Source organism: Lolium rigidum, chromosome 1 (assembly GCF_022539505.1).
Source record: "Lolium rigidum isolate FL_2022 chromosome 1, APGP_CSIRO_Lrig_0.1, whole genome shotgun sequence".
Taxonomy (NCBI): domain Eukaryota; kingdom Viridiplantae; phylum Streptophyta; class Magnoliopsida; order Poales; family Poaceae; genus Lolium; species Lolium rigidum.
The window spans coordinates 358,893,981-358,902,333 of NC_061508.1; the positions used below are offsets into that span (position 1 = coordinate 358,893,981).

General features: G+C 49.3%; 1 long non-coding RNA gene across 3 annotated transcripts; it reads left to right on the forward strand.

Annotated features, from left to right (window-relative positions):
- Positions 1 to 1,275: 1,275 nt before the first annotated feature.
- On the forward strand, positions 1,276 to 4,842 carry LOC124684704. Of its 3 annotated transcripts, none has more exons than XR_006997121.1 (6): positions 1,276 to 1,429; positions 1,559 to 1,629; positions 1,712 to 1,783; positions 1,914 to 2,076; positions 2,792 to 3,814; positions 4,610 to 4,842. It is a non-coding gene; the product is annotated as an uncharacterized LOC124684704 (long non-coding RNA). The 3 variants fall into 3 exon arrangements; XR_006997120.1 differs by having other exon boundaries at positions 2,906 to 3,814; XR_006997122.1 differs by having other exon boundaries at positions 1,712 to 1,778; positions 2,906 to 3,814.
- The last annotated feature ends 3,511 nt before the right edge of the window (positions 4,843 to 8,353 follow it).

The following is an 8,353-nucleotide window of genomic DNA, read 5'->3' on the forward strand; positions in this document are numbered from 1 at the left end:
CATCATCAGCGTGGCAAGAAGCGTGAGTGAGTCTCTTGGACGAATTGCTCCCGAAGTGCATTGTTGTTTGCTGAATGTAGTACTCCGTAGTAGATACTCATATATATGTAGGAGTAGCAATTCTTACTCATTTCTGTTCCATTTACAGGACGGATCCAACTTCAAGATTATTGCTGAAAATTAGGTTGCTTTGGAACCGAAACAAAGCTAGAAAGAAAATCAAATGTTTCTGTTTTTGAGGAGATTGTTGATTCCGATTAAACTAAAACCTTTTTCTATATTCTGATAGTTTTCTTCTCACAATAAAAAAATCTTGGAGAATAAAAGTACGAAGTAACAAAAAGGGAAAACGGGCGAAATTATGGGGTCTCGTTGGTCATTTAATCATGACCAATACTTAACATTCATGCAGCTATTGTCTTGTACAGTTATTGGTCACGCTATGCAACGGGGGTACAATGGTCTTTTCATGTCACTCTTTAACAAAGTCAGTGAATCAAATGCACTAGAGTGTCATGTAAGGCAAAAAAAAATACACAAGGTGTCATATAGGGAAGAAATTTTTGTCTAGTGTCAAATAAGAAACCTGGTTTTAAGCCAGTGTCATATAAGGAATTTTCTCTAATTCTTTCCTAGTCTAGGTGTCTTCTTTTTGTTCCTTTGGTCAGGCTTGCGTGTAGCCGTGTGGTTGTCTCTGGCGTAGGTGTCTAGGTGGATGTTTCTGGCGCCTCTCTTTTCCCCTCCTCTCCCTCGGTACCACACCCTCCTCTCGCACCTCGGTCCCGTCGTCCAATCCAGTCCCGCGAGACATACCAGCTGCGTCCTTGCCCCGAGCGGCCGCCATGGACAGCCTTGCGTTGGTGGTGCCTCACGTCCGAGGAGGTGCACCAGCCGGAGATGGAGACTGAGGAGGAACTGGAGGATGAGGGGCAAGAAAAGAAGGACATGGAGGTGGTCAAGGGGAAAACGAGGCCGAGGGGGATTGGCAGCACGAGCACAAGGCGGCAATGGGGATCCTGTCCCGGTGTGTGACTGTTGCAGCGGCCGCACCGCTGGACCCGCAAGGGGCACCGCCTCCCTCCCCACGGGGATGTCGCAGTCGGTGTTCGCTTCCTTTAGGTCGGTGCCGCCATGGGGAGAGGAGCACCCGGATGGAGGTCTTGCATCCCCGCGGGGCACCCGCTGCCCCGCCATCGGCGCTTCTTTGCCTAGCCCCACCCCCACTCCCCTGTCAGATTCCTCCAAACGTGGAGGTGTCACTGATGATGGCGCCACCACTGTAGCGCCGGAGGCTCGGCATGCATGTAGTTGCACCACCATGTTCCCAGCTTACCGTGGTTTTCCTCCCTGCAGCCATTGCCTAGGTCATAGGGGGTGGCACAGAAGATTGTACCATCGGCGTTCCAGAGAAGCTCTTTCCATCGGCCAGGTATTTTGGGTTGCCTACTCATTGGACTATCATGCACCTAAATCTTGGAACAAACTAGATTATATCTAGGATGGATTAATTCTGTTGTCTTCAAAGATTGTTCTAACTAATGTTTTGTTTCCTTCACAGATTCGTTTGTCCGGTTTGGCTACAGGCTAGAGGAATCTATTCCACAAAACTTAAATTGGTTACAGGCGTAGGTATGAATTATCACCCATGACATTAATCTCCGAAGTCTCTGATTTCTCCTACTCCTGTTCAACCTCTCTCCCCACTTTACAGGTGTTGTAGTTAATGACAAAAAGGGAGGAAGACGTGAGGAATCATATCGGTGTTGGATTCGCTAGATGTAAGGTTGTCCATGCAAGCAAACTAAAAAAGACAATCTTATTTAGTCATAGAAGCTATAATTGCTTATAGAACAACAGGTTATTTTTGAAATTAATTGTGACAGATAATTTGATTTGATACTTGCAAATTTTAGCAACTGTATGAGCCAAGGAGGACCTGCCAGGATGTTTGCGTGGGTGTGGCTGACGGTTGGGTCGTCGTACCAGTAGTCGTTCTTGCTCCCTGGAGGTTACTGTCTACGCCAATTAGGAGAAACTCCCACTGGTGGCCTCCATTCGCTGACACAGCGGTACATGGTAATTTTTTCTTATGCACTAGGGAGCATCTGCAAATAGGATTCTATATGTCCACTGCCTACTATAGATTCTAAAGGTACGATCCTTCCAGGTTTAAGGGGCATGGCATGTTCGCACTTTCCACAGGACATATCATGTCGTGGCTTTCTCACGCCAGCATTACATTTTTTAGTTATATTATGATGTAGCACTTGATTTTGGAAATTCAAGCTAATATGTCTAACTGCTCTATACCATGTTGGTGAACTATAATATATCTAGGTTTGCCTGATAATGTTAATGTGTACATGCGGTATTATGATGTAGCACTTGATTTTGAAAATTCAAGCTAATATGTCTAACTGCTCTATACCATGTTGGTGAACTATAATATATCTAGGTTTGCCTGATAATGTTAATGTGTACATGCGGGGTTCTTACATCTATAATATCCTCTGTCAGTATTGGTTCTCTTTCAACCCATGTCCATGGAAAAGCCACAAGAATCCTAATTGTCTTTATACCCTAAATCCCCCAAAGTGAATCCTAAGTGTTTTTTCTTAGTTTCCCCTTCACAGTGTAGTTCACAAAGAATTGAATCTGCAATACCTTTTTCTAGGTTATACATGTACATTGCAGCTGTTGTCATTCTCTGTTTTTTGTATGTTGAAACCATGCCTACATTTTTTTTTTTTTGAAGTTAAACCATGCCTACATTTCACTTCAATATTTTCAGGTTGTGTACTCTTCTTCCTGATTGATGTGCTGTTAGGTCTTTTGAAAGATTGAAGGCAACATGGAGTTGCTCTTTTAGTGAAATAATATAGTTTTCACTTTTTTGGTGGTGCAGGCTGAAGCTATGACATGTATGGTTGGTGTAACATGTCTGAACTCTAAATGATGGGTGTCCTTGGTTTTTATTGTTCAATATAGAGCTTTATCAAACGAAGGATAACTCTTGAAAGTTGTATTTAGCATGATATCACCGGAACAATGAATTTATACACTGCTGAATAATGGATATGACATATGACTTCTACTATGTAAATACATTTCTAAACAAGCCAATATTTTTCTTGCAACTAGCTCTAACTTTAGCTTTTTGCAGTTTACGATAATACATCTGCACATTGTTTAATTGTAGTTTCATCTACTGCTTTTGTGGAAACATGAAAGCGATCAGTGGTAAATATTTTTAGATTATCCAAGAAATCTAGGGATATGAATTTTGTTACTTTCTGCAAATTGTTGCAGTGCTCAAGGAGATAAATTAAACTTCTGTTTCGTTGATTAGTTGCCACAGTTTTTCCTATTTTTGCTGATAGAATTGATAAGCTTTTAGATTGGTGACACAAACTATTCTTTGTTTTTCTTTACATTTGACCTGATAAAAATCAGAAAGATCAACAATGGTGTGATTATGTTTGATTTCCAAACAAAAAATCCTAAAATGGTGAGATTTAGTAAAAAGGTGGAACTTCAAAGCTCTCCTTTTTATTGCTGTATTTTCTTAAGTAAATCATAAAATAAGACAAGACACAACAAAACTGTTGTGCCGAATGAGCACTAAAGAGCAGCCTTAACTTAAAGCCTCTCTATTCCGTATACGGATTTTAGATATAACCTTACAGTGTGAATTACAGAATGTTGCCACAGTCTACTGCTTGACTCAAATGTCTGATGTGCCACAGTCTGCTGACTTTTGATGGACACATGAAATGGCCTGATTTAGAAAGTTCAGCATCAATATGATTATTCGGTAAGATAAATATGTTTGAATACAAAAGGTTGGATTGGCTAAAAAAATACTACCTCCGATTCAAGGAATAAGGCGCCCTCGTTTTACGTGCTTTTCATTTGACTAAAAATTACTTCAAATATATAAAGATCATTTGTATAAAATTATCACCATTAGAAAGTGTTTTTCAATACGAATCCAACGATACTAATTACATATAATATAAATAATATTTTTTTGCTCAATTTTTATGGTCAAACTTCGCCTTGGAATACGCGTGCGCCTTATTCCTTGGGACGGAGGTAGTAGAATAAATCTGTTTCTCACCAGCATATATGCTTGAATTGGTAAGTGTCCTATGCATATCTCTTTCCTTCATAAATATTCTTGCTACAGGTTTTGTGTGAAACCGTGCTGTTCTCTTGGTCTATGAACCTGCAGTGTTAGGTGCTTTAAGCTTTTAGTCCCCATATATGTATTCCACACTCTCAGTTATGTCTTGCTTTCTCTAACAATGGTTCTACAGACAGAGTTTCAGGCACATAGCATTATTGAAGCATGTTTTCGTACAAAAAGTTAAAGAAATAATCGATGTGCTATTTTCTTCTTAGTATCTAATTCTTCGAATTTGCTTGCTTTCCGATGACTAATTTAGGATTTGTTTACTGCTTCTTTTTTTAAGAACAAACCATGCTTTTACTTTTCTTTTGGTCATAGGTTTAAGTACTGCTACGGTAATCTGTCAGAATCTATTTTCTTTGGGCATTTGTACTGAAATACATATTCTCATCGCTAACCACATAGCGGCAATTGCAGGTCCAAGGACGTGTTCAGGCACTTAGCCAAACTTATTTGCAGCTGGTGGTGGTAATTACTCGGTTCAGAAGCTGAATACAAGACCTCGTGAGCTAAAGTCAGTTGATGCATTTAGTTTAAATAGAAGAGGAAGCAACGAGCAGAGGGCATGCTGACCAGGAACCTGATGCGCCGCTGCTCTCGCGACGGTCACCTCCGTCCCCAATGTATGCCCCCGTATAGGGGATTCTCACCATCTTCCTCCCCTAGATTACTCATGGCGACCTCAGCTACGACGACAGAAACCGGCCTATCCTTGCTATCGAAGATACGTCGGTTCCTCTCCTTCCAAAGCACCCATAGCACCAACAGCAGGACTGATCTTGTGCGCTTGCGGTCGCGCAGTGATCGCGGCGGTAGTGGCACTCGAGCGTGGCCGAGGGCATGCCCCAAGTGAGCGGAGAGAGGGCGGGGAGGCGGTGAGCGTCCGCCACAGCAGCCCAGACTCGCCGCGCCCACGGGCACTCCACAAGCAGATGGATGGCCGTCTTGAGGCTCCGCCGACACAAGGGGCAGAAGTAGGAGTTTGGCCACCGGCGCGCCATGAGGCGGTCAGGCGTGAGCAGCCTGTTTTGCGCGAACAACCACCCGAAGAAGCGGCACTTGGGCGCAGCCGTCACATCCCAAATGAGCTTGACGAAGTTGGATGAAATGGCGCCACAAAACTGCAGTCGGTACGCCGACTTGGAGGAGTACACTCCGTCAGTAGAGAAACGCCAGACGAAGGAGTTAGAGGTGCCCTGCACCAAATTAACCCGGCGCACTCGGTCCCAAAGGTCCACGAATTCCGACAGGGAGTCGGCCGTGACACGCCCTCGGAGGTCAAGGATCCACTTGTCGCCGTGTAGGACCGCCGCCACCGACCGACATTTGCAGCGGGAGGCTTTGAAGAGCCTTGGCGCGATGAGGAAGGGGGCTCGGCCGTCGACCCAGCTGTCCTTCCAAAAGGAGGCGACCTTCCCGTCACCAATGGAAGCATGAGTGGCGACCGCGAACAGCTCCTGATCCTCGATGGAGCACGGAACGGGCATGGCGACCCATGGCTTGTCGCGGCTGCAGCGTTCATGCCACAGCCATCGAAGCCGTAGTGCCGTGCTGAACCGGTCCAAGTCAAGAATGCCCAGGCCGCCAAGATCACGTGGCCGACAGATCTTGCCCCAAGCAACCTTGCAGTGGCCGCCGTTGCAGGTCACCTCCCCATGCCAGAGCCAAGCGCGGCGGATGGAGTCAATCTTCTTCCGCACCCAGACCGGTAACTTGTGCACCGATAGCCAATACACCGGGATGGAGGAGAGGACGGCGTTGAGTAGCGCGAGGCGCCCGGCCGTGGACATCATCTTCCCCTTCCAGGTGGCGAGGCGGCTAGCGATTTTATCGATAAGCGCCTGCCAATCAACCCTCCTGAGCTGCCGCATCCCGAGTGGAAGACCGAGGTACTTGCATGGCAGGGCGGCAATGGGCACACCAAGCGGGGCGAGCACGGGGGCGACGTCAAAGCCACCGCAACGGATAGGGTAAGCAACGCTCTTCCCGAAGTTGATTCGCAACCCGGAGGCGAGCCCAAATCGCTCAAGAATCGCCTTGATGAGCCTAACATCCGCAGCCAGCGGATTAAGGAAGATCGTGGCGTCGTCCGCGTAGAGCGACGAGCGAAGAGTGGCGACCCTTCCCTTGAGAGGCGAAAGCATGCCGCGTTCCGTGGCAAGGGCAAGGATCCTCTGCAGGGGCTCCATGGCGAGGATAAAGAGGAGCGGAGAGAGGGGATCGCCTTGTCGTAGGCCGCGGTGATGAAGGATCGGCTCACCCTCGATGCCATTAAGAAGCACCCTCGAGCTCGACGAGGATAGGATGATGGAGATCCAGTTGCACCATCTAGGGCTGAAGCCACGGGCCCGCAGAGCGTCGAGTAGATACGGCCAAGAGACCGTGTCAAAGGCCTTCTCCACGTCGAGCTTGAGGAGAATGGCCGCCGTCTTGCGGCGGTGGAAGTGCCTCACCAAGTTCTGAACGTACAAGAAGTTATCTTGTATGGACCTACCGCGAATGAACGCGCTCTGCCCCGGCGCGATGAGCTCAGCGATGCGCCGGCCAAGCCTAGTCGCAAGCATCTTCATGAAAATCTTGATGACCCCATGAATGAGGCTAATCGGGCGGTAATCCCGTGCCGTGGTTGCACCGTCAGACTTGGGGATGAGGATGAGGTGCGCGACGTTGATTCGGGCCAGCCCATTGCGGTTCAAGGCGTGTAGCTGCCCAAAGGCAAGCAGCAGGTCCGGTAGGATGATACTGGCCGCCGCCTTGAAGAAACCCCCGAGAAGCCATCCGGGCCCGGGGCACGGTCGGCGGGGAGATCGGCAATGGCCTGCCTCACCTCATCAGCCGAAAACGGCGCGTCCAACTCGCTAAGATCGAGCTGCGGCATGTGGAGGGCCTGCCAGTCGATCGTGGCCGAGGGGGAAGGGGCTGACCCGAGCAAGCCATCGAAGAAATCCTTGATCAGCTTAGCCTTGTGCTGATGCTCCGTCGCAATCACGCCCTCGCCCGCAATGGTGGCAATGAAGTTTTTGCGGCGCCGCGCTGAAGCCTTGACGTGGAAGAACTTCGTGTTCGCATCACCGGCGCGCATCCAACTGACCCGTTCCCGCTGCTTGATGCGGATGCGCTCGACAACCACCAGGCCGAGCACCCTAGACTTGAGCGCGCGGCGCAGCTCGAGCTCATCGGCCTCGAGGGCGCGGGATTCTTGCGCAATGTCCAGCTGCAGGATCGTATCCTGGGCCATAAGGAGTTGCGCTTTGGTGTCGCCGATAAAGTTTTTCTGCCAAAGCCGCAGCGCACGGCCGTGCGGTGCAACTTGAAGTCCACCCTTGCCAGCGCATCCAGGGGCGGGCAGGGTGCGTTCCAGGATTGTGCAACCACGTCAGAGAAACCGGCGACATGGGGCCAGTACGCCTCGAAACGGAAGCGAGGAGGCCGCATGAGCAAGGAGTCGCAGGTGAGCACGATGGGGCAGTGGTCGGACATGCCCGTGGCCAGAGGTTGCAGACGCGCTAGGTTGAAGAGCACATCCCAGTCCGGATTGCAAAAAGCCCGGTCTAGCCGAACTAAGGTGGGCACGGCCTGCTCGTTGCTCCAGGTAAACCGGCGACCAAGGAGCTTGAGCTCTTTGAACTCACAGGCGTTGATGGCGTCGCGGAAAAGGGACATGAGCCGCCTGTTAAGGTTGGCGTTGCTCTTGTCGCGGGCCTCGTAGATGAGGTTGAAATCTCCGATGGCGAGCCAGGGCCCAACCACCGCGTTCCAAATGCGTAGCAGCTCACGCAGGAACTCAGGCTTAGCCGCATCATCCGTACACCGTGGTAAGGGTCCAGGCCACGCCCCCGTCACGCGGTTGGATGCACGCGGTGATGGCAGAAGCGGAGATGGCGATCTGGTCGACCTCATACCGGTCGGTAGACCAAAGCAGCAGAACGCCGCCGCGCGTGCCGGTCGCCGGAAGAACGGCGTGCCCGTCCAACGGCAGCCCGGCAATATCCGCCAGCATGGAGTCAGGGACAAGCTGCAGCTTGATCTCCTGGATGCAAGCGATAGTGCAGCTGTCTGATCGAGCAAAGCGCGGAGGCCAATCTGCCGCGCCCTATCGTTGAGCCCACGGCCATTCCAGTTGAAAAGGGAGAAAACACTATTCATCGGGAAACTCGGATA